This window comes from Castor canadensis, chromosome 19 (assembly GCF_047511655.1).
Source record: "Castor canadensis chromosome 19, mCasCan1.hap1v2, whole genome shotgun sequence".
NCBI classification, from domain to species: Eukaryota; Metazoa; Chordata; class Mammalia; order Rodentia; family Castoridae; genus Castor; species Castor canadensis.
The window spans coordinates 33,907,006-33,934,240 of record NC_133404.1 but is presented as its reverse complement, the minus strand read 5'-3'; the positions used below and the strand labels follow the sequence as shown (position 1 = coordinate 33,934,240).

At 35.2% G+C, this 27,235-nt stretch overlaps 1 long non-coding RNA gene across 2 annotated transcripts in view; it reads left to right on the top strand.

Annotated features, from left to right (window-relative positions):
- Positions 1–21,790, top strand: part of LOC141419197 (uncharacterized) — a 100,536-nt gene extending 78,746 nt beyond the window's left edge. Inside the window, exons 4-6 of one of the 2 annotated variants that reach the window (XR_012443853.1) lie at positions 13,464–13,599; positions 18,258–18,354; positions 21,524–21,790. This is a non-coding gene — a long non-coding RNA (uncharacterized lncRNA). The remainder of the gene's footprint in view (positions 1–13,463; positions 13,600–18,257; positions 18,355–21,523) is intronic. The other variant, XR_012443854.1, reaches the window with a different exon arrangement.
- Positions 21,791–27,235: the final 5,445 nt, after the last annotated feature.

The following is a 27,235-nucleotide window of genomic DNA, read 5'->3' as shown; positions in this document are numbered from 1 at the left end:
AATAACGTATAAAGGTAAAACCATCAAAATATCAATAGATTTCTCAAAAGAAACCTTAAAAACAAGAAAGGCATGGACTGAGGTGTTCTGGGCACTGAATGAGAATAATTTCAACCCTAGGATACTCTACCCAGCAAAACTATCATTCAAAAATGACATAAAAGTCATTTTAATAATGAAAAGGAAATTTAATAAAAGTCTTCCATAACAAACAAAAACTAAAACTACATATGACCACCAAGCCACCACTACAGAAGATTCTACAAGGAATTATACACACAAAAGATGAAGTAAACAAAACCATTATAAGATGGGTAGTATTAAACAGCAGGAGAAGAAAAGACAAGTAATCAGAGAGTAGCATTGATTTGGCTTCACACACTTAAGTCCTTAAACAATGAAAAACAACTAAAAGGCAGGACTCACCATATACCTATCGATATTTACACTGAATGCCAATGGACTCAACTTCCCTATCAAAAGACACTGTTTGGCAAGCTGTATTAAAAAGGAAGATCCAACAATCTGTTGTTTACAAGAGACCCACACTTTTGACAGAAATAAACACTGGCTTAGGTTGAAAGGCTCAAACGAGATTTACCAAACTTATGCTTCTGAAAATAGGCAGGAGTAGCAATACTTATATCATCCAAAGTAGACTTCAACCTTACATTGGTCAAACAAGACAAAGAAGGTTACTTCATACTAATAAAAGGGGCAATATATCAAAATAACAATTATCAACCTATATGCACCCAATGTTAGTGCACCCAACTTCATCAAACATATATATAGCTCCCAATACAGTGATAGTGGGAGACTGTAATACACCTCTATCACCAATAGTTAGGTCACAAAAAATCAACAATGAAATCCTAGACCTAAATAACACCATAGATCAAATTGACCTAACTGATATCTACAGAATATTTCATCCAACAACATCACAATATGCATTCTTCTCAGCAGCCCATGGAACTTTGTCCAAAATAGGTCATATCTTAGGGCACACAGCAAGCCTCAGCAAATATAAGAAAATTGAAATAGCCTCCTGCATTTTATCTGATCACAATGCAATAAAACAAGAACTCAACAACAAAAATGGCAGCAGAAAATTCACAGACAATTGGAGGCTAAACAACACATTGCTCAACCATCATTAGGTTGAAGGAAAAAAGTTCCTGGAATTTAATGAAAATTAAAACACAACATATCAGAGCCTATGGGACACAGCAAAGGCAGTCCTACGAGGAAAGTTTATAGCCATGAGTGCATATATTAAAAAGACAGAAAGATCTCAAATAAATGACCTAATGCTACATCTCAAACTCCTAGAAAAACAAGAATAAGCAAAACCCAAAACAAGCAGAAGGAGAGAAATAATAAAAATAAGGGCCGAAATCAAGACCAAAAAAATCATACATAGAGTCGACCAAACAAAAAGCTTATTCTTCAAAAAAGTAAACAAGATTGCCAAACCCCTGAAAAATCTAACTAAAATGAGGAGGGAAAAAAATACAAATTAGTAAAATCAGAGAAATGAAAAAGGAGAGATAACAACAATCAAACAAATCCAGGGAATCATCAAGGACTACTGTGAGAGCCTATATTCAAATAAATTGGAAAATCTTGAGGAATTGAAAAAACTTCTAGATACTTATGACCATCAAAAACTGAACCTAGAGGATATTAACCATCTAACAAGATCAATAACATCTAATTAAACTGAAACAGCAATGAAGAGTCTCCTAAAAAAGTAAAGTCCAGGACCTGACAGATTCTCCACTGAGTTCTACCAGACTTTTAAAGAAGAACTAATATCAACACTCCTTAAACTTTTCCATGAAATAGACAGGGAAGGAACACTGCTTAACTCATTCTATGAAGCCAGTATTACACTCCTCCTAAAACTGGACAAGGCCACATCTAAAAAGTACAACTAAAGGCCCATCTCCTTAGTGAACATTGATGCAAAAATCCTCAATAAAATAATAGCAAGCCAAATCCATCAGAAAGATCATTTGACATGACCAAGTTGGCTTCATCCCAAGGATGCAGGGGTGGTTCAACATATGCAAATCATTAAATGCAATGTAGCACATTAATAGAAGCAAAGACAAAAACTGCTTGATCATCTCAATAGAATAGATAATATTCAACACCATTTCATGATAAAAAACTCTAAGGAAACTAGGAATAGAAGGAATGCACCTCAACATTATAAAGGCTATATATGACAAACCTATAGCCAACACCATACTTAACAGGAAAAACTAAAATGATTTCCCCTGAAGTCAGGAACGAAACAAGGGTGCCCACTCTCCCCACTCCTATGCAACATAGTTCTGAAACTCATAGACAGAGAGATGAGGCAAGAAGAAGAAATAAAAGGAATACAAATAGGTAAAGAAGTCATTAAACTATCCCTATTTGCAGATGACATTGTATTACACCTTAAAGACCCAAAAACTCTTAGACATCAACAGAAAAGTAGCAGGATACTAAATCAACTTACAAAAATCAGTAGCCTTTCTATACACCAACAATGAACAGATTAAGAAAGAATATAGGAAAACAATTTCATTTACAATAGCCTCAAAAAAAATCAAATACCTAGGAATAAACTTAACAAAGGATGTAAATGACCTCTACAGGGTAAACTATGAACTACTGAAGAAAGAGATCAAAGAACACTACAGAAGGTGGAGAGATCTCCCATGCTCATGGATTGGCAGAATCAACATAGTAAGAATGGCTATACTACTAAAAGCAATCTACATGTTCAATGCAATTCCCACCAAAATCCCAATGACATTCATCACAGAGATTGAAAAATCTGCCCTGAAGTTCATTTGGAAACACAAAAGACCATGAATAGCCAAGGCAATATTGAGCAAAAAGAACAATGCTGGAAGTATCACAATACCTGACTTCAAACTATACTACAGAGCCATAGCAATAAAAACAGCATGGTACTGGCACAAAAACAGATATGGAAATCAGTGGAACAGAATAGAGGACACAGATAAGAATCTACATGGTTACTTCCACCTAATTTTTAACAAAGATATCAAAAACATATGGTGGAGAAAAGACAGCCACTGAGCTACATCCCAGCCCTTCAACAAATGTTGCTGGGAAAAGTGGTTTCTGCTTGCAGAAAACTGAAACTAAATTCATGCCTGTCACCCTGGACTAGTATCAACTCAAAATGGATTAAGGACCTTAATATCAGACTCCAAACACTGCAGTTAGTGCAGGAAAGAGCAGGGAATACTCTGGAAGCAATAGAAATAGGAAAGGACTTCCTCAGTAGAACTCAAGAAGCTCAGCACCTAAGAGAAAGGATGGACAAATGGAACTACAAGAAATTAAAAAACTTCTGCACAACAAAGGAAATGGTCTCTAAATTCTTCTGCCACAGAATGGGAGAAAATGTTTGCTAGCTATATATCAGATAAGGGACTGATAACCAGAATATACTCCACAAAAATTAATGAACCAATAAAGAAGGCCAATGGAACTAAATGGAGCTTTTTCAAAGGAAGAAATGCAAATGGCCAAAACACACATGATATATGCTCACCATCCCTGGCTATAAAGGAAATGCAAATAAAACTGATACTAAGATTTCACCTCACTCTTGTTAGAATTACCACCATCAAGAACACCAACAACAAATGTTAGTAAGAATGTGGGGAAAAAGGAAACTTCACACACTGCTGGTGGGAATATAAGCTAGTACAACCTCTAAGGAAAGCAATATGGAGTCCTTAAAAAACTAATCATAGATCTGCCATAAGATCCAGCAATACCACTCCTAGGGATATACCCAAACGAATGTGAGTCAGGTTACTACAAAGGCACCTGCACACCCATGTTTATTGCAGCACTATTTACGGTAGTGAAGCTATAGAAACAGCCAAGATGCCCCACTACTGACAAATGGATTAAGAAAATATGGTATTTATACCCAGTGGAATTTTATTCAGCCACAAAGAAGAATGAAAATTTGTCATTCGCAGGAAAATGGATGGAACTGGAAAACATCATCTTAAGTGAAGTTAATCAGGCTCAGAAGGCCAAAAATCACATGTTCTTCCTCATATCTGGATTATAGACTTAAAACAAATGCAGTAATATTATTGGACATGGGTCACACACTAAGGGGAGAACACGCACATAAGGTTAGGGAAAGGGAAGGAAACCAAAAACTTGAATATGGTTGATGCACTCACTGTATAGGAATGAATATAGTAACCTAAAACTGGCAGCGGTCAGTATGGGTAGGAGACCAGGAAGTAGTGAAGAGGTCTGGTAGAGATGAGCCAGTCTGAGTTGTAATATACTTGTGCATAAGCACAACATAAGAAATCTCCCTGTATAGCTATCTTCTTAAACAAGCAAAACCGGTATGTTTTTCCTTTTATCTTATATGTTTTTTCTTCAACAAAATCAAAGAACAAGAGGACATAACAGGTTCTGCCTGGAGGCAGGAGGAGGTGGGTGGGGGGAGGCAGGTGGCCCAAATAATGTATACACATGTAAGTAAATGTAAAATGATAAAATTTTTAAAAAAAGATTTTTGGTCCACTTTGAATTGAAACTGGTACAGAATCAGAGACTGATATCTAGTTTCAATCTTTTACAGGTAGATATCCAGTTTATCCATTCATTGAAGAGGCTATCTTTTTCTCCAAAGCATGTTTGGGCTTTTTTATCAAAAATCAAATGTTTCTCCCTTTCTTGCTTTGTTTGGTTTTATTTAAACATTTTATGTGACTCCATTCCTCTGACTTATCCTATCACTTACACTTGTTTTTCAAATTAGTCATTACTTTAGGGCGTACAACACATGTTTTTAAGTAATCTATGTAAACCCCCAAATAACACTCCATCCCTTCATATGTTTTACAGGTACTTTATAACAGACCGTTCCTGGTTCCTCTTTTATGATGTCATTTATTGTGGAAATATTTCAGTCATTATTACTTTAATCATTTCTTATATTCTATTCTTATGTCTCCTTCTGATAGTCTAATTGTGTTTTGGTATTATTCTTCCATCTTTACATATTCTATATTTTTTTCATTGCTCTTTTTACATTTCTCTTTGGGATGCTTCTTTTGCCATATCTTCAAATAATTCTTTATTTGACTGTGTCTAATTTACTAGCAAGTCTGCCAAACACATCCTTCATTGGCTATTCCAGCATTTCTCATTTTTACCATTTCCTTTTTATTCCTTCTTAGCATTTTTATCTCTGGTTTTTGTTTGCAGTTTATATCAGTGTATTCTGACTCTTTTTTCTTAACATATTAACCTTAGTAATTTTAAATGTAAAGCCAGAAAATGTCAACATATGTGCTGTGTCTGAGTCTGTACTCAGATGATTTTTTTAGAACTTTTTTATCCCTTTTATCATATCTTATAATTTTGGCTTAAATGCAGACTTGTTCTTAAAAATGGGAGTGGAGGTAAACTGGTCTTTGTGTGAGGAGTATGTTAATGGGACTAGGACTTGGACAAAGTAAAGTCTTTTATGGCTCTCTGTATGACAATTCCTGTAGCTCCTATTTTGGTCTTGCCTCTTGCTTTTGGGGTTTCCCTATGTACTCTCCTAGAAGACAGTTGGTGTCTTGCAGCTCTTCCAGGTGGAATACAGTGTTATTCTGGAGCACTACTGGTGTGGCAGTAGAGTGTGGAACAGTGAGATGTTCTATAACTTCTTGATGAATTCTGTAATTTAGTCGGCTTCTGTCTCATGGCTCTTCCTTGAAGTCCTGTCTCCCATTGACTATGCATACTCACTCCTGATGTCTTAAGTCAGACAGGAAGCTGTGGGGGTAGAGTAGAAAAATTCCCTTCCATCAATTGAAGTATGGTTTTAGAATTGAATTCTGCTTTTTCCCTTTCCCCTGCCAAAGCCCAAGTGAATTCTTCCTTGGATCCTTATGATGAGAACCTGATGAGATTCCTGGAAGGAATTCCTAAAAGTTGTGGGGGCCCCAAAGACTACAACCAGCCCCTGTTTTCCCCTCTCTAACTAATGCATGCGATCTTCCAGCAATTCATCAATATGACCACTTAAATCCTCCTACCAGTGGATGATTCCAAAAGCTTCTTTTCCAAGTGACCAGATTTCCATCTTCACCATCTTGGATTTCTGTTTCTCCAAGACTCTGGTGACAGTTTGTTGTGACACCTCAGTCCTCTGATGGATCTAAGACAGTAGTTGATGTTTATCTTGTTTAATTTTGATATTTTATTGACTGTTTCTTAGTTCTTTATCCATCAAAGTTGAAAGCAAAAGTTCATAGAAAAAAAAAGAACTTTAGAGAAAAAATATGGTAGGGCTTATTCAAGAAGTTTTTGATTTGAGAAACAGTTCTTAGATATGAAACAGTTCTTAGAGCAGAAGACTGCTACAGCAGATATCAACTTGTGCAAAGTGGTAATGCCTGTGCAGTGAACACTGACAAACACATGGGACAAGAGTGGGAAGGGAAGGAAATCGATGGATATAAGAACTGCAAAAGCTCAATTTTCAATTCATGGAAAGTGGAAAGAGAGGGGAGAGGAGCAAAACAATGATGATTCAAATATTTTAAGATAGTGGTGATAGCAGTGGCCATAATTTTCATAGAAATAAGGCACAGCAAAGAAGGCATAACCTTGGGAGGACATAATATTACTGAACTTGGGCAGTCAAATTGGAATAACTCATTAAAAATATATCAGAGAGAGATTTATAGTTAGAAGTCAGCTGCCTACAGAATGCAGTTGAAGTCAAGTGACTGATTGTCTTAGGGGATAATAGCATTTCACAATATTTCATTGAACAATATTTAACAATATTTATTAATCACCTACTGAAAATGAGAGTTTATGCAAGTATTGCTTACTCATTTTCTTGCTTAATCACAGGCAAAAGAGATTTTAAAAAAGATACAATAAGCTGTCAATGAGTAAATCTTTATCTAATGGATGAATCTAATATAGACCACATTTTTAATGGACCTCCAATGGTGTCACATTTGTCAACCACAAATCTATAGCCAGAGGTATTAAGAGATGTGTAAATTTATGGACACAATTCATTGGACATGAAGTTGACCATAACACAGGGCTATTTTTATCCTGACATCACTAACTACGGCCTGAAATTCACATGGGTCTTACCAGAAACATCAAAGAAATTCCCATGCAGCTGATATCCATAGGCACTTTATCTAGGAAAAGATATTTCTCTTCAATTAGTATGTTAGAACATTCAAATTTCATGTATATATAAACAAGCAACTAATGTCAGTAATTAGGAAATAGAAGTAAGTACATAGAGGGGTAATTTCCAGTGTTATATATTTAGGGACCATCAACATTAGTTCTTAAGAAGAAACCACAATTGTGTTCCAGCTCACAAATTAATTTGAAAAAATCAAAGAAAAATCTGCTGGGCCATAGATTATTAACCAATTCTTTTCAAATCTGAATTAATAATATTTTATTGTCATGGATTGGGAAGGGCTAAATGATCCAATATTTTAACTTAATGTTATTATAAATAGACAAATCACTACTAAAGGCAAATTGCCCAGCATAGTTCTATACTATTTCTACAAGTTTCTGTTTACCAGGTTTGAAATTAGACCTGGATTCTTTCAGAATCATGTTGACTGTGTATGTCCAGCAGTCTTGCAGCTTTTGGAGATCTGTAGACATGGTCATGTAGAAGATGAGCTACTTCCTGTGGGGTCACACAACACCTTGCAGTGGGAGTTAACGCAGTCACTGTTGAAGAAAAGATGAAAGCTAGAATCTTTCTAGGTGGGATGCAAAGACAGAACACCTCAGACGTTCTCACAGAAGGCTATAACTTCTGTGCCAATGGCAGCCTAGCCTACACATAAATATTATAGATGTATATTTTAAAGCACATGCCTTACTGTGAGAATGTTTTTACACTTATAATTCATTTTTAAATAATTGTTAAGTTAGCACTCAAGGATTTCAATGATACTTCTAAGCAATCAGAACTCATTCATTGCAGGATTAGAAAATGAAAGCAAAGGAATCTTATGCCCACCTGGAAAATAATAGAAATAATTATAGCCAAGGAACTTCACAGCAAAGGAGACTTGGTTCTACATGGCACAAAGAGAAAGAGTGGACTTTTTTTTGTCTTATCATTGGTTGCTGAACAAGATCACACTCTTCTCCATGACATCATAGTTTTTTAGATTAGGTCTCTAAATATTAACCCAATAAACCAAATACACTTTGTATTCCACATTGCTTTCTATGATGTAGGCAAGTGTGCAAACCTCTCATAAAATACACACTAAAAGTAAGTTAAGCTGAAAGGATGTATCTAATATGGTTCTAAAACTTGCAGTAAAACATCAACACAAAAGTTGAAAAGTTGCAAAGAGCATGAACAAATCATATTGTGTTAAATGTATAATATTTTAAGTTATAGATACTAGTGATATCTAAAACTCTTCTCCCATCTAAGTATGAAGCAAGCCAACCCTGCTTATCTTCTAAGATCAGGCCTTTTTAGGGTGGTGTGGTGGTAGACGAGGACTCTTCTTGTAACTGTGGAATTATGACTCATTTGAAAGAATCTGGATCACCATATTTTTTTTAGTGGTAAGTGGGTTGCAATTCAGTTTATTGTACTGAGGTCTGGTGAGGCTTCAAAATAGTCCATTTGGTCTAACTGGCCATGGAAAGCATTCTATATTTTGCTAAATGCTGTCTGTATAGGCTGAAATTTTTCAAGCCTAGTCTTTGATCTTGAACATGCTTAGAAGGAACATAGGAACATATGAGGGTATTAAATGTAATGGGGGTTTAAAATATAAATGGGAGCCATACATATCACATAAGAATTCATATTAATGTAGTAAGTATTTTCAGGAAGAACTTAACATATTTGATTATAAAATACATGCTTATTTTAGAAATAGAAAGTTAACATATATTTAGAAATATCTGGGACAAAAATAGAAAACAAAATAAAAATTAACTTGAAAATTTGCAACTCAAGGAATCACATTTTGTCATCTTTGTTCCTATTCATTCAGTCTCTTTTTAAACACTTTAAACAGAACAACAATGGCCATCAACAATTTACTACTTCAAAAAATATTAATTTGCTTTTTAGATTAGGATAATTTATGCTATTTATACACTATAAATTCTAGCAAAATAGAAAAGGCCAATCAGGAATTTAAGCCCCAAATCTTACATTTGAGCTGCAGTTTTCTGGTCTGATCAGTATGAGTGCAATTGTCCTGATCTAAAAGAATTGGAGCACCATTTTCATGATCAACTTCACGTTGCATATTAGAAATGGTTTTGCACACATTCTTAAATAATTCCACTTCAATATAACTACTAAGCAATTATGAGAAAGAAGATATCCTATTTAAATAAGAGATAAATACTCACTGGTTGGTGTTATAATGAGGGTAGATATTGTCAAATGCTGTATCCTTACCTGTGTGAGAAATGTACTAGGAATTAGAATGGTCTCTGTTTTAATGTATAATAGAGACATTTTGTTGAATTTTTTTCATTTCTCCTTCCTTCACCTCAAAATGCAGATCAGCTAATAGGAAAATATTCATTCATGAGTTAACCTACTTTTTTACTATTTCAATCTCACTCTTCACTCTTTAATCCACTGCACACATTACCAGACAGCAGACCAAACTGTTTAGATTCCATTTACTTTACATCTTTTCTGGCAAAATTATCACTAGATTTGTGCTTTAAAATTACATTCACAGACAGCCCACGTTGAGTGCATAAACATGTTTAATTCATTTGTCGTTAGGCCCTGTGACACCCTGTTCCTTTAACTTTGCAGTCCTTGTGGCAGGCTAGCAAAAGTCCCTCTTCTCTACGTGGGTTAGTTAAGATGTATCTGGCTGTTTTGCACTATCTTTAGTATGCAGGGAGCACAGAGATGGAGATAAAAGGCGAAATGTCTATCTTTGAGTCCTCTGCAATACCGAATAAGTTATCAACCCACTAACATGCATGTCTGAATAGACTCCTTTGGCAACAGTGAGATGTTATCTTCCATGACATGTGAATTCCTCCCTCTTGTCAATCCATGAAAGTACTAAAGAATGAACGTGTTCGTAAAATGAACGTGGCAACACCACTGGGACTATGAGAGCATCCTATTCTCCCCCAGCTCCTTTAAAAAACATTCTCCAGTTGAATCCTTGATATACATATAAATTAGTCATTCTGAAGAACTGCTTGAAAATCCATCTCTTTAATCTCATAGAGTAGGCATAGGGAATATACTCTGTTTAAATCTCAGAGGCTTTGTTGTGTTTTTTTTTTTTTCCTTCTTTCCTTTTTGCCATCTTTCTTCACACTCAGCCCACAAAGAGGTAAGTAAGAAACATGTAGGATGGAGGCTGGGCAGCTGTGCTGGTCAAATATACTTAAACTTGACTGTGACTTGACCCAGCATGGACCAACCCTCACCAAACACAGACAAATTCATTCAAAATGACAAGCATAAAAAATAATAGCAAGCAGTGTTGTTGTAAAAACCACAGTTTACTGGATGCTGTAGAAGCACTGTATATCCATAAGTCATTGGTCACTCTCAACAGTCCTACAAAAATGATTTTTATTTCAGTTTTACAGGCGGGGAAACAGAAGCATAAAAAGCTTATATAACTAGGGAGTGGTGGGTTGGTAGTTTGGTATTCTTAACAAAACATTATGGCTCTGATCTCATTGCTTCTGCCTACTTCTTATTCAAACTTCTTCCCCCTTTCCTAAGTATACACTATGTACTTCTGTCAGCATAATCCAGTAGGGCAGACTTTGCTCTTCCCATGCTTACAATGCACATATACTATGCTGCAAGAGTCAGTGAACACACAATCCTGGGTAAAACAGGCAGTTCGTTCATGTCTCCATACAATAGCAATATGATCTTAGGAACTTTGAGAATAAAAATGAAATGTATCTTCTTTTAATTTCTTCAACATGAGATAAGGTCTTTGTTAGATATGATAGGTTATACAACAAATTTGTAGTACTAAAGTTTGAAAAAGACAAAGAAGGGAAATTTGAAATCTTGATAGATAATAAGCTTAAATTCTTTTACATTAACAATATATGTTACTTTGAGTTTATATATGCCAAAACTATTCCAGTACCAAGGAACAAAGCAATTAAAATGAACATTTATTTCAAAGGGCACTGTCATTATTTAATTAAAAATATAGAGAGATGACCATCAATACTCATATCAAAATCAATCAATTGATCAATTTATCTATTTGGAGAAAGGAGATAGAAAAAGAGCAATAATAACTAATGAGAAATCTGTTCTAATATTTAATTAATCATAATTTTAATCCAGAAGCAATTATTAGAACTTCCATTACATGTGAGATACTCTTCTCAGTGATATAATTAATGCAAAGAAAAAGTTTTAAAATACCATCTCTTAGGTATGTACCTGTAATCCCATCTACTCAGGAGGCAGAGGCAGAAAAATCACAAGTATAAAATAATCTTGAGCAAAGTAGAATTGATACACCTGCTCAAAAACAAAAGTGAAAACAAACAAAAAATACTGAAGGTGGGGCTCAGTAGTAGAGTGCATTGTTGTCATGTGCAAGATCATGCATTCAATCCCCAGTAACTGGACAAAAGAAAAAAAAAGTCATCTTTTGAAGTTTCTAATATAAGTAGAAAAAAGAGAAGAAGGTAACCTATAATAAATGACTGGAAAAAAAACTTGTGTCAGAAACATGAGCATATCCATTCTGCATAAAAGTTAGGGAATAAAAAATGAGGTAATAATCCAAAGAAGATAAGTTTAGTTCGGGAAGAATACTTGGAGGAAGAAATACAAGGATGAAGTGAACCTTGTAATTTATGGACATAACAGACAGTAAGGATCAATACCAGCATCCAAAAAAGGCCATATTGAAGTTACAATACTACACAAAGTTAAAGAGCTAGTATTTAGCTTTGGAGTGGTGAAATCAAGAAGGGACAGTACCAACCACATCACCAAAACAGGATAATCAATGCCAGATGATAGTGAGAGGGCACAAATTCCAAGCAACTTTATTGGGATCAAAAAAAAGTGTTCAAATAAATAATAAATATAATAAGTATAATAAATATAATAAATAAATAGTAATAAGTGATCAAATAAGTCAATATGGATTCCTGAGCAGGCAGTCTATATGAAATGTTATATGGGGTGATATTGGAGACATAGTGGAAACTTTCTTTCTTAGAAAGAAAGCAACTCCTAGTACAATTCCATATTACCATGAGTCCAGGCCCCAGGTGTAGTTTCTGGCCCACCTTAGCCTGGAAATTCCCTGAGCAAAGTCTTTAAGACTTCTTTCATACAGCCAGTATCCGTAGAGATGTACCAGCAATGAGAGAAGAGATAAATGTGCAATTTCACTGCCAGTTAACAGAGCTTGAAGACTTACCTTATGATTTTATAGGTGTGACAAATATAACTCTGAACAAATTTATCCAACAAACTAAGAAATAGGACAATTAAGACTCAAATGCAGGCATGTCGAAGTCCACTTCCATGCCCTCGAGATGGTTACATTCCACACGAAAAGCTCAGATTGCATTATTCTCTCTCTCTTTTCCTTCACTATATAAACATTTGCTAGTGCTTTTCCATTTAAAAATTATGTGCCAGTACTCATAAGTTGGTAGATGATAAAATGAATTCCCATCCTCCCCATTTCCCTGTGCCCTCTCTCCCCTTCTCTATTTGCATTGGCATGAGAACTTCTAGTTCCACTAAATGAGTCATTTGGGACAAGAAAATTAATTTATTCGAGCAGATGTATATAAACGTTGCTCAGAATAGAATCACAAAACAGCCCAGTATTTACATAAGGTCCCTATAATTGATGACCTTTTATAGTTTTGTGTGAAGAATCCAAGGAGCTGACTAAGAAGCTACATGGGAAATATCAACAAGATTGGAAATACAGACTTGTCTTTTTAATTCCAATTCTGTAGTGTGACATACAGTGAACCTAGGCAAGAAAAAACAGTCACGGAATTCCTCAGTGGAACAATACATTCTTTGCCCTGAAGTCTAGCTGACACTATAATTTGAGAGTATCACAATTATGGTATCCAATATTGTTAATGACAGAGGTTTAATTCCACTTTTGCCATAGTAGAAAACATCTAAGTTTTAAAACAAAACCAAGCCCTTGTCTTGTGTTTGCCTTCCATGGCACCATTCTATTTATATTAAAACAAATCATCCCCACTGTGTGACATTTTCAAACTTCTGACTGTAGATCGTTCTGCACTAAATGAAGAATACTCTGTTTCAACAGCTCATAGCTAAGCATAACTCTTATTTTATGGATCAAAGGCTTTCCCTCAAGATTAAGACCTTTCATTTTGCAATATTGCAGATTCTGTACTTCTCTACCAAGAGGAGGAAGAAAAGCCTTGATTTGGACTTACAGTCCTTGAAGGTAGTAAGTGGAGATTTCCAAGGGAAAAAAGAAACATTCCAGGTACAAAAACCACATACTTCTCCAAACACAAGTGAGTACAAAGATGGAATAATAAAATTCTTGAAACAGCAAATAAAAAAGAAACTATTTTGAACGGGAACTAATTATCTGAAACTTAAATGTGTATAACATTAGAGATGCCACTTTATTTTGAAGAATTGAAACCACAAAATACTTTTAGGCTAAGAAGTTAAGAAGGAAAAGAAAGGCAAGTAAAATGCAGAATAAAGGAAAATATACAAGAAGAGTAAAATCTTCAGAGAAATTCAAAACAGGCAATTTTCAGTGAAAGAATAGAAGTCTGGCAAGTCTATTCCCGACAGGAATTTTATGAAAAGTTAGAAGAATAAATTTGGTTACTGCTTAGAATAATAAGATAAAGGTCCATGGTTAATACATTTCAGCCTATCTAATGGTATAAAAATTAGTCCCCCCAAACAATAATAATGATACTTATCTGAAAAATAGGAGCAGATATTTTTACATGTATTTATTAATCCCTCAATAAGATATGGAGTGCCTCCTTTGCAAAGGAAGAACCCACCCCTAGGTGATATTAAAATCAGTAATTTGTATTAAGAAAAAGATGGAGCTGGCCCTCAAGGAGCCCACAGTTTAGTGGGCAAGATAGAGAAATTGCTCTTAAATTCGTGTAGCATGTTGTTATAGTATGCTGCAACAGAGAACAAGATAAGGAAGTGCAAGAGGAATCCAACTACTATAAACAGCCTCATTCGAGCTCAGAGTCTAGTCTTATCAGGTGCAAAACACCCATCTTTATTCTTAGAAAATCATGAACAGTAGTAACTATGAGTGAAAAGACATTCTTAACAGATGTATATACTGAAAGAAAAACTACAAATGTAATGAAATTGGTATGTGATTCTAGAGATGGAGTATCTTAATATGTACATATATAACATTTATTAATAAAAAGATCATTATAGATTACTGAAAAATGAATTAAAAAGAAAAATAAAACTTACTTCTAATTTAGTCTACTATATTTATTACTGATACTGTGTATTTTCTCTGAGTAATTGTATTTTTTTTGTAAAGACACCTAATGGTTCTGTATTTCTATTCTAGTACCATTAAAAGTTCTTAAAAAGTTTTTCCCAAATATACCTCACATACTTTTTCACATTGCCACTAGGAAGAACCATAGAATTTCTCACCTCTATATGTGTAACAACACAGTGCTTCCAGAGTGAAAGATGTCCTAAGTAATCCTAGAGCCCACAAGTTGATATCTCAGAATACATTTGTTTTTATCATCTTATTATGTTCTATCTTATCAATGTATACTTTATCTCTCCAAATAGATAGTAGTGTCTGTGTGGGCTGGGATCATCTTAGACTATTTGCATCTTTGATAATATAGGAACAGAGCTAGGCATACAGTCTGTGTCAAAAAAAAAATTGATTGATCTGTCAGGTCTTAGACTTGGGTAAGAATTTAATCACACACCCTTGGACTCCCATGCTCAAAGCAAGACACCCAGTTTAACTGGTCTTAAATGAATAGGGATTTGAGGCAGAGTCACCTGGACCTTTACCCATGAAATCCTGGGACTTGCATGTTATAAACCTTTTAGACTCTTTCAATGTTACAACCATAAATTACCTAATTCTTCTTAACACCAATTATCATTAGGCGATCCTGAAACACTTGCATTAGTTGACCTCGAACTTAAGTGAGCTCATATCTGAGCCAGAGTTATTATCCTTCTTTTAATATATTTTTTTCAATTTTCCAAAGGGAAAGTACCCTGAGGGTGGCCTTCCTCTGAGGTGACAGTATGATGTAATAACATTCAGGTCACAGTTCATGAGCCATTGTCCAGAAAGTGATAACCCCCATGTCCACCCATCCATCCTTGAATGCTGAGGTTGGATTCAATCTGGTCAAATGGAAAGTGGTCAGCCAGAATCAGATATTTCTCTCAAACCATCTACTCACTCAGAGCTATTTTAAGCAACATGAAAGCACATTTTAAAAAAAAATCACAAAGCAGCAGATAAGATTCCATGTGATGCTCTCCTGCAGAATAATTTCCTGTGGCAGCTAGAATTTGTTTGGTATCTTCCTTAGTTTGCTGTATCTAAAATAAATAAAAAAAGAAAGAAAGAAAGAAATAGCTTCTTTTTTCCTCTTCCCCTCCTCCTTTCCCTTAGGGCCTCAGCTTGTGTCTGTGCATAAGTCCAGGGTCTTGGGTGTCAAATGTCAGGCCTTGTACCGAGCTGTCAAAGAGAAGAATGGGCTGTGATGATTGATGACTGGGAGGCCTGAAACCCAAACCTTCACTGCAAATGCTTCTTTTACAAAAAAGCTGGGGCTACCCACAGCGCCTATATTCAAGGTCACTTCGCATACCATTACACCCACTGCTTTAGGCTCCAACAAGCCAGGCCTTTCACACTGGGCCCTGCTCATTCTGCCCCCTCCACCCTTCCTCTGCTCCTCTTAGAGTGTCCAAATGTTGGAATACTTAATCTCAATCAAATAAAAAAATGTACAAAAAGATAGGATCTTTTTGTCTTGTTTCATTTTCTTCAGGCTACATTTGCTCTGAGAAGTCATGGACTGGAGCTTTCTGGAGCACAAGTCAGATGACAAGATTATTAATGGGAGCAGGGCAATGTCATATCTGATTCCATGCATATTCATGAAGGGAACTACACAGCTGGGACCATGCGCTGTGGAGAGGGAAAATAAAGAGTGCTCTGCCCCCAACCCCAGGCATGAAAAATGTCATTGTGGAGGCAAAGAGCTGATTAGAAAAGTTTAAGTGATTGTATCCTTCATTTTGAAAAGAAGGGGATAGAATTTTCTAAAACAACAATTATGACTCAACAAGATTTGGTACTTTAGTCAAACTCAGTAACTCAAAACTGATATACAACCTCATGCTTAAGATTACTTACGTAGAAGTTTCCCTATTGAAGTATGCAGAAAGACAACCTTTGCAAATGGTGCCAGTAAAGAGTTCATATGTTGAAAGAAAAAGCAGAAGAAAACAAAAGAGTTCATCATTGCAATTGAAATATGAAATATTTTTCCAATAAAGGATAAATTGATTAGTTATGGATTAAACAATTGAAATATAAGGGAGATAAATCTTACTTGGTTATTAAAATCAGGATCAAATAGCCTTTCATTCCCAAGAAAATGACTGCCACCAAATCATTTGCAGTGTTAATTCTGAGGACCAGATATGCAGGAAGCTGTTGTCCCCAGCATGGTAACGTTTTGGACATTCAATATGGTATTACAGAGCCTGCTGATCAAACTAAAAGACTGAACAGAGATGAAAGCTAATCACAAAAGTGCAGCATGCATCTAACTAGAAAGAAAACAATGTCCTCAGGAGGCTTTGGTAAGAGAACAACTGTTGGGAAGACGGCTCCTCTCAGCCATCCAACTGCACTCAACCAGACACAAGGAGTAGTGACCAGTGAGAGAGGACACACAGCAGATGTACCCAAACAAGAGAAGTGGCCATATTGCATATTTCCTCGTTTTTGATTTATGCACTCATTCACTTATAAATTCCCTCATTTGATTATGCAAATCAATCACTTTTAAAGTCCCTAATGGGTTCACTGTAGAGCACAAAAACTTTCTGCACATTCACCCCAATCATTAGCATCATTAGTAACTGTTGGATTTAATAATACCATTCTCCATAAGAGAACTAGAGGACCAACATACTATGGAGTAAAGGCAGACCAGCTCTTGATATTGCTATCCCCACATCCTTAGTCAGAGCACTCCCTTTTTGTGGTTGTTTCTTTTTTTCTGAGGTGGAGGGCAAGTAAGGTGCTAGGAATTGAAACTAGGGCCTCTCGAATATATCACTAAGCTATTCCCTAACCCTGCCCAACAACTCATTATCAATATATGTGCCTGTCTTAAAATTTCTCTCATCTCACTTAGGAAACTTACTGAACTGGGCACCTTAAGTGGCCTTGTAGAATAGACTAAAAGGTTCAATGCTATGTGATTTTTCCAGTGTTTATTTTTCTGGAAATCTATACCAAAGGAAAAATTCAAACTATGAAATAACCTGCACAGAGTTATTTATTGCAATATTATTCATATTAGTAGAGGAAAAAAATAAAGTGAAGAAAGAATTTAATATTAATCTAAAGATAAATGGTTTAGATATAGTCCATCAACTGAAAAGTATAAAGTGATGGCTTCCTATTCTGAGTGACTTTTGATAGTCAATAGGACATTCCATTCCACCATTATTCTAGGGCTTTTTTTCATAATTCTGTGAATGGATATTATTTTTGAAATTTTGAGTAACTATCAGCCATTTGTACAAAGGGACCCTATATATTCATGATACTTAATATGGAGATAAGATAATAAACATGTTTCTACCTATTTATTATCTCCAATATAATGACAAATACCTAAGTCCATGACCTACTCCCTTTCATGCCTCCAGTTTCCTTTTCCCAGGTAATCCCATTTGGGAAATACTGAGCAAGATGAAGGGGAAGTGAAGAAAGAAAGAATTACTAATTTTTATCTTGTGAAAACTAAATGATAATTCAACTTTTCTTCTTGACTAGCTCTGACTAGTGTGAGAAAATTGGCAGAAAATATATAATTTGGTTTTCCATTTTTGTGGACTTGAAAACTGACTATCTCTTCCCTTTCTTTTCTTTTGCAAGCTGTGTGTCAGATGCATAATTCCTTTCAAACAAAGAATTGAATTGCAAGAACTCAAATTTCAATAAATACAAGTTCAACATTTGAAGTATTATACAGGTAATGGATTTTTTTTCTTTTAATTTCATGAAAAATCTAGGTAGTGCAGTGACTCAAATTAAAATGGTTTATATTAAACCCTGATTAATAAATATTAAATGTTTAATAGAATGCTAATAATAGATTACATTTTATGGAATGCTAATAATACATTAGGTTTTACATAAAATATACCATAAAATATATTAAATTTAAATATTTATGTCTAATAATAATGGGGAAATCTTGGGGGAAATATGTTCTGGAATCCCCCTCTTCCACCTCCTTTTCTTTCTCCCTTATTACTGCTTTTTTTTAACAGAAAAAGGAGCAGCAAGTAAATATGTCTATAGAATCTCTCTGTGCATTGCTGAAAGATTCAGGGAGAACATAAAGAGGAAAAGAGAGAAACTTAAAAAGGATCTAGGAGATCAGTCTTGCAGCCTGTTGCTGATTCCGTACTGAGAAACCCAGTAAATATTGGGCTCTCTGAGAGGAGGGAGGTTTTGGGTGCTGAGTTTTGGAATGGTTTGGGATAGAGTGAAGCCTTAGTAGCCAACCTTTAGGAGACGTGGGGCAAAGACTGAGTTCAACCTGGACAGTCAACTAAGTAAGGGCAGCTAGAAGTTGGGTAGCTACATAGAATGAATGAGACTCTAACAGCAGGAGGGGGATTCTAAATTCTGGAAGACAGAGATGTGTTGAGGATAGTCAGGGTCAGGCAGAACAGGCTGGACAGCACTGTGAAAGCTGAGTTTGCATTATCAAGGGGCAGGCTGGAAAATTAAAGCAGCCCATGGTCCTAGCCAGGAAGCCCCTGGGCTGCAGTCTTTAATCTTAGCTGCATATTAAGAACACCTGGGGAGCTTTTAAAACATACCAAACAGAGGTTCCGCCCCAGTTTAATTAAATAAGAAATTCTGAAGGTCACAGGCCAGAAATTGGTATCGTTAAAAGTTTGCAGGCTTAAATTTGGGGTTAGAGTGACACCAAAGTGCCAGAAGGAATTATCATCTGACTGTAATGTCACCAGGAGTGCATCAGAAAGGGCTAGATGAGCATGGTAGCCAACCAGCCGCAGGTTTCACTTTGTCCCTGTTCTGAAACCCAGATTCCCTAGTCAAAGGTGGTAGTTATACTAGTAACTCCGTCTCTCGCTGTGCTTTTAGCCATTAGCATTTTTGCTCTTCCAAATGACCAATTGAGGCACACCATGCCTGCAGTCCTGTAACTACTGAGTACATGGTAGGGGGCAAGAATTTGAATGCAAATGCATCTGCATGCTAAATTATATCCAGCATCCAGGTCTGCAGTGACTAGAGATATGCAGTGACTAGTGCTATGGTCTGCAAGTACTCCCCAAAGGCCAATATCTTAAAGGGTTGGTGGCCAGTGTGTGACCCTACTAGAAGGTAGTGGAACCTTTAAGAGGTGAATCCTAGTTGGAAGAAATTAGGAAACTGGGACACGCCCTTGAAAGGGATAGTAGGACCTCTGCTCCTTTATTTCTCTTTCTTTTTGCTTCCTGGCTACCATGAGGTGAGCATGGTTGTCCACCAGGTGCTTCCCATCATGATGTTGTGCCTCACTGCAGGTCTGAAAGCAATGGAACCAATAGACCATGGACTAAAACTTCTGAAACAAGCCGAAACACCGCTTTTCTCCTTTTAAGTTGCTTGTCTCTGGTATTTTGTCATAATGATAGAAAGCTGACTGATACAATTAGCTAATGGCAAGGGTGTATCATTGTTCATAAATTTCTTAAAAGCAGATCACTTATCTCTTAAATATCTTGCCTATCATTCTAAAGCTAGTACCTGCTTTAGTGGGTGGCTTTCTTACCTCTCAAATAAGGATTACCAAACTGAGCCATGTTTAAAATGAAATGCAAATATTACTTTAAATATTTTCCAAAACACAAACTGCTAGTAATATAATAGTAATGACTTTCTTGGAAATACTTGTAAGAATCATTCAAATTTCAGACCTGAAGCTCAGGCCTCAGCTCTGGTATTTTTCTGGAGATCTGTTAGCAAGTTGGTTTCAGGAATGGTTTGCTAATGAGTGGCTTGTTTTTATATACAAATGATTTGTTATCAATTACTTATATTTCTGTACACCCAATGTGAATTTTAATCATTTCTATGGTACACCTAGTTTCCTCTGGCCCTCAGATTCCTCTGAGCTTTGCATATAGGGATAGAATAAAATCTAGATTCTAAAAAAGTAATCATCTAAAATTGTTATAATGTTTGAGTATCAGAGCCTACCAAAACCATGTAGTATCATAACTACCATGTTAAATGGATAAATAACACTTTATTCAATAATTTATAGATATATACATATGAATATGTCAAGAATATCTGCCTATTATATAGGCTAGTAAACTAAGGTTCCAAAGGTGTTAATTAACTTTCAAATAATAATAAGTGCCAAAGACAAACTCTAATCCAGGTTTCTCTAAATCCAATGTGCCACACTGTCCCCATGCCATGAAAAATGCTTAAATTTCTTTACATAAATACCTTATCAAAACAAAAAAACCTAGCTTTGAGTGTCTTTCTGAAAATTCATATTCTTTTCTGCTTTCTTCATATCATTGTGGATTTTGTCAATACTATATTTAGAAGAGTATAGCAGAGATCTGTCACCCATTCCTTCCTCTTAGGGAGAGAACTCTGACTGCTATCCAGATGCAAGGTCATCCAGAATAAAGACTACTTATCCTAAGTTCCCTTGTGTCTAAATATGGCCCTGTGATTAATTTCCAGAAAGGCAAACAGCAAAAATTTTCTTATTTCCAAGGAATACCCAAAGGGCTATGCTTTTCCCTTTTCCTTCTTCTTACTGTCTGAAATATAGACATGGTTGATGCTAGAGGCGCCATCTTGGGCCATGAGGAGGAAACCACAAAGTTAAAAAACTGGAAGATAGATGAAGCTATCATCCTAGTCCTGGATTATCAGTGTCTAAAAAGCAATTTTTAATAGCAAGGATAGGCAAATTATGGCCTGCCAGCCAAATCAGACCTACCATCTCTTTCTGTCAATAAAGTTTTGTTGGATTACAGGAATGTATTCACTTAGATATTGGTTATGACCGGATTTGTGCTACACAAACAAAATTGAGCAGTTGTCACCCTTCAGTCTACAAAACCTGTAATTTTTTACTTTCTGGTCTTTTACAGAAAAAGATTACTGATCCCTGGTTTGAACGATTATTCATTTGGGTTTTCTATCATGGAAGACTAAAATTAATTCAAACTAGCAGAGAGGTCTTTGATTTGTGCCATGCTCCAAATTGGAAAAGCTTCCAGGTGATTATGAGATTCTGTAGAAGTTCTTTTTGTTAAAAAAAAAATTGTACTGTTTTATCATTAAAGTGCTGTAATCTGAAAATATTTAAGGTGTGCAATCTGATGCTTTGATAAATTAACATTTCTGTGAAATCATCACCACAAGATACTGACTATGTTCATCACCACCAAAAATACTGACACACCCCTTTGCAGTCCTTCCTTTCTGTCACCTGCTCCCCAGGCAGTCATTAAACTTATTTGTCATATATGTTATTATTTATGCAATTATAATTATATAAAATGTGCTCCTTTTTACATGGCTTTCTTCACAATGGTCATGATTGAATTTATACTCGTTCCTGTTTATTTCAATATTTGTTCTTGTTCAACTTTTTGTTTTATTTTCCTTTTGCTGAATATCAGTTGATTGTATGGATATCCCATCATTTATCCACTCACACATCATTGAGTTTTAGTGGGGTTTTCCCCCAGTGATTTGATACTAAAAAAAAGTTATCCTAAGTACGAATGCATAGGAATACTGCATAAATTATCATATGAAAAGAGGGTTTTTTTTTTTACATCTATTGACTAAACCCCTAAGACTGAAATGGTTGGGTTAATAGATGATGTTTAAATTTTTAAGGAACTATCAAACTGTTTTTCAGAGTAGTTGTGCCATAATGCAATCCTACCAGCAGCATATGGGAGTATCAACTGGTATCACTTCCTGCCAATAATTGATAAGGCCAAACTCTAGACTTAGAGTCAAGCTGATGGGTTTGTAATTGAATCTCATTGTATTTTTTCATTTGAACTTCCCTGGTAACTGAAGATAGTATTGTGTGAAAATATTTTGCCACTATTTATTTGTTTTGGTCATATGTTTGTTTTTGAGTAGTAAGAGTTCTGTATATATTCCTTAAATCCTTTATATATATACATTTTTCTTCTTCTTTGTGACTTGCCTTGTCATTTTAAAATTTGTTTTTAAAAAAAAATCATTGAAGACAGCTGTGGTGGCTCATAGCTTCAATCCTGACTACTTAGGAGACTGAAATCAGGAAGATTGCGGTTTAAGGCCTGAACAAAAAGTCAGTAAGACCTCATCTCAGCAGACAACCCAGGTGTGGTGGCATGCATCTGCGTTACGTGGGAGGCCTTAGGTAGAAGGATCACAGTCTGAGGCTAGCCCTGGGCAAAAGCTTGACATTCTATCTAAAAAATAACATTAAAAAATGGCTGGAGCCATGGCCCAAATGTCAGAATGTTGCTTGGCAAGCACAAGGCCCTGAGTTCAATTCCCTAACATAGCAAAGGAAAAAAAAAAAAAGAAGACATACAAAGAAGAAAAAAAAATTTCATCAAAGTATAATTTCCATACCATACATTTTACTCATTGTCACAGTGCATTCACAATTAGTAAATTCATGTAGTTGCGTAGCCAATCACCACAATTCATCTCTAGAATCCATTTTCATCACTTTATAATGTTTCATTGTCCAATTTGATATTAATCCCTGCTCCCACCACCAGTTCTAGGCAACCACTGGTGTGCTCTGTGTCCCTAGATGTGTGTGTTTTCTTGGGATTGCCTGTAAAAGTAAATTAATTGCCCATACATTCCCAATTAAATGGAGTTATGCAGTGTGCAGTCTTTCGTTGTCTGGGTTCTTTCATTCAGCATAGCGCTTCTGAGGTTCATTCATGCTGGAGCACATATCAGAAATGCATTCCTCAATTGAGGAAAAGCTTTGATCACTGATTCAATTTCCTTATTTTTAATAGGTCTAGTAAGGTGGCTGATTTCTTCTTGAGTCAGTTTCAGCAATACCTATCTCTCTAGGATATTTAAAAATTTATTTATGTTCTAATTTGTTGACAGAAAAGTGTTCACAATAACTCACGCCTGTAATCCTAGATACTGGGGAAGTGAGAATTGGGAGGATTGCAATTTGAGGCCAGCCTGGGCAAAAAGTTCACAAGACCCCATCTCAATCAATGAAATGGGTGTGGTGGTATGCACTTGTCGTCCTAGCTATGTAGGAAACATATATAGGAGCATTGTGGTTCCACCAGGCCAGGGCACAAACTTGAAACCCTATCTCAAAAATGACTGAAGCAAAAAGAGCTGGGGTCGTGTGCCTGGCAGTAGTGGTAGAATGCCTACTTAGCATGTGCAGGGCCCTGAGTTCAAATCCTATACTACCAAAAAAATATATTCTTTAGCTTTGTTTTTAATTACTTTAGAAAATAACTTTTGCAGTTTGTTTCTTTTTGTCTTATTCTAGATTAAAGTTTTTCAATTGTGTTGGTCTTTTCAAACAGTTAACATTTAGGTTCTTCAATTTCAAATCTTTTTTTGTATCTTTTCTATTTTACTTATGTCTATATAATCTTTGCTGTTTCTTTCTGTTTGTTTTGGAGTTAATTTACTCTTCCTAGTATTTTAAGTGAGAAGTTTAGAGTATTAATTTGAAACTTTTTCTTTCTTCTAGTACAGATATTTTAAAACTCTGAATGTCCTTAGCATTGTTCTAACATGTTCCACAATTTTTCACGTGACTCTATTCACTTAAAATATTTCATACTTTCCTCATGATTTACTTGCGTGTTATTTAGTAGAAAAGTATTTGATGTCTAAATATCTGAAGATAAGCCAAGCATCTGTCATTAATTTCTAATTTAATTTCAGTGTGATCAAAGAATATACTTTGTATTTTCTCAATCTTTTTTAATTTACCCAGACTTATTTTATGGCTATCATATATTCTATACTAAAGAATGTTTTATGTAACCTTGAAAAGAAAGTATGTTGTTTGTCATTGGCTGGAGTATCACATAAAGGTCAGTGAGGTCAAAATGATTAATGCTGTGGCTTAAATATTTATATCATTGGATATTTTCCCTCTGTCCTTTGGTTGAGCATCAAAATGTTACTATTGAATTGTATTTTTCCTTTCATTTTGTCATTCATGCATTGTGACGCTATATTATTGCATGCATATATATTTACACTCATCGTATTTTCGTGACCTATTGGCCTCTAGCAGCATTTCTTCTCTTAAAGACTATGTCATCTGATATTTGTAGAGCCATTCCAACTCACTCTGACTCCTTTTGTCATGGTATGTCTTTTTCTATTCTTCAGTTTCTACTTGTTTGTGTCTTTGAACCTAAAATATGCCTCTTGTAGATGGCTTAGACTTAAATATTTAGTTTTTATCCAGTTTATCATTTACTACCTTGTCATTGGTAGGCTCACTAGTCCATTGATCTGAAATGCAATTATTGCTATCATTGGATTTACAATGCATTAGTGCTACTTAGTTTTAATATGTCTCAAGATTTTTATTACTCTGTTTCTTCATTCTTGTTATCTTATTTTTGGAAATATATTTAGGAGTAAGATAAATAAAAAATAACTTTGATATAGGTTACATTAATATCCTACTGCATCGTTATAATATAGTCAATATACAATTGGTATATTTGAATATTTAATATACAAATATTTCATATTTTATGATGACTATAGGCAATATATAAATATATAAGATGTAAATATTGTATATGTATCCACAAAATAGGATGGCAGGAAAGGAGAAAGAATAGCAAAATAGATAGGGGAGGGTAAAAGAAGAAAGTTAAGAAGGTGAATATGGTTGATGTACTCTCTATACAAGAATGAATAGAGAATTTTTAAGCCTGTCAAAACCACAAAAAGAAAGGAACTAAGGTAGTAGGAAGAAAAATAGAAGAGATGACCCAATTTGGGATATAATACATATATACATGGAAATGCCACAAGGAAACTCCCTGTCTAGCTATCATAAACAAACAAAAAGTCCTTGAAACTGTTCCAGGAATATGGGGAGAGAGGATGAAGGAGAGCAACAGAGGGGGTGAATTCAAGTGTTATATATTTTATATACTGTAAGAACCTTTGTAAATGCCACAATGTACCCACCCAGCACAACAATAAAAAAAAATGGAGAACAGTAGAACAGGTACTACCTGGGGTGATTGGTACCAGTAGGAGGGAGAAGAGGATGGGGAAAGGGCTTGGGAGTGTGAATTTAGTATAAATACTGTATGTAAATGGAAAAATGATACCTGTTGAAACTGTACCAGGAATAGGGGTAGGGAAGACAAAGGAGAATGGTGGAGAGGGTGCATTCTAGTATGATATATTTGATATGTTGTAAGAACCTTTGTAAATGCCACAATGTACCCCCTCCCAGCACAACAATTAAAAAACAGACATAAAAATCTAATACCAAAATAATATGGGTCATCTATGACTTATATATACATTACATATACATACACATATATATACCCATTTAATGTTTCTATTGATTTAAACACATATTTTTACTTGTTTTCTATGACTTGCACAATTATTACCTCAAGCCATGTTATAAATTAGTTTCTTATGATTTTGAACTTTTGTACGTGTAGAAATGTAATGAATTTTTGTAGAAATGTAATGAATTTTTGTAAATGTAGAAACTTTGTTCCAGTGTGGCTTTGTAGCTTTGTTCCAATTTCCTCCTCTCTGATACTGCTTTTACAATCATAGGTGTGTCTGACTCTGTGTATGCGTGTTTATGTAGTGCTGGTATATTTTATAAATCCAACAATACTGGGTTGCAATTAACATGTTAGTCAATCTTGTGCCTTTTAAAGAAGTAAAAAGACAACAAAATGTACTGTTCAATATTATTCATAAAATATTACATCTTACCCATATATTTATCATTTCAAATGCTCTTAACTTCTTCCTGTGGGTTTGAATTAATGTTTGATGTGATTACTTTCATCCTCAAATGCTTCCTTTTTTATTTCTTTTTGAGGTTCTGGGGTTTGAACTCAGGGCCAACACCTTGAGCCACTCCACCAGACCTTTTTTGTGATGGGTATTTTCAAGATAGGGTCTTGCAGAACTATTTCCCCAGGTTGGCTTTGAACTGCTATCTTCCTGATCTCTGCCTCCTAAGTAGCTAAGATTATAGACATGAGCCACAGGCACCTTTTGTTTCTCTTTAGGTTGGTCTTTATTTATATGGCTTATTTTAAGTTATTAAAATGTATATTCTCTTTTAATATAAGCTATAAGTTTATTTGTATACATCGTTTTAGTTGTACCTCACCAATTTGAATATACTATATTTTCATAAAAATATTCTCTAAATTTTCTTATGCTTTTATCCTTCACCCATGAATAATTTAGGAATGTGTTGCTTAATTTCTTAATTTCATAAATTAGTTTCTTATGATTTTGAACTTACTCCCTTGACAGGTGGTTAGAGAACACTTGTGCTATTTTATCTTTTTAAATTTACTAGGGAGAGGCTGGTGGAGTAGCTCTAGTGGTAGACCACCTGCCTAGCAAGTGTGAGGCCCTGAGTTCAAATCCCAGTACCACCAAAAACAAAAACAATAAATTTACTATGGATTGTTTTATATCTCATACAATTTATTTTAATGTATATACTGTGTGTACTTGAAAAGAAAGTGTACTTTGCAATCGCTAGATGTAATAATCTGAAGCATCAATTAGATCAAGGTACTTGAAAGTGTTGTTCAGCTGTCTTA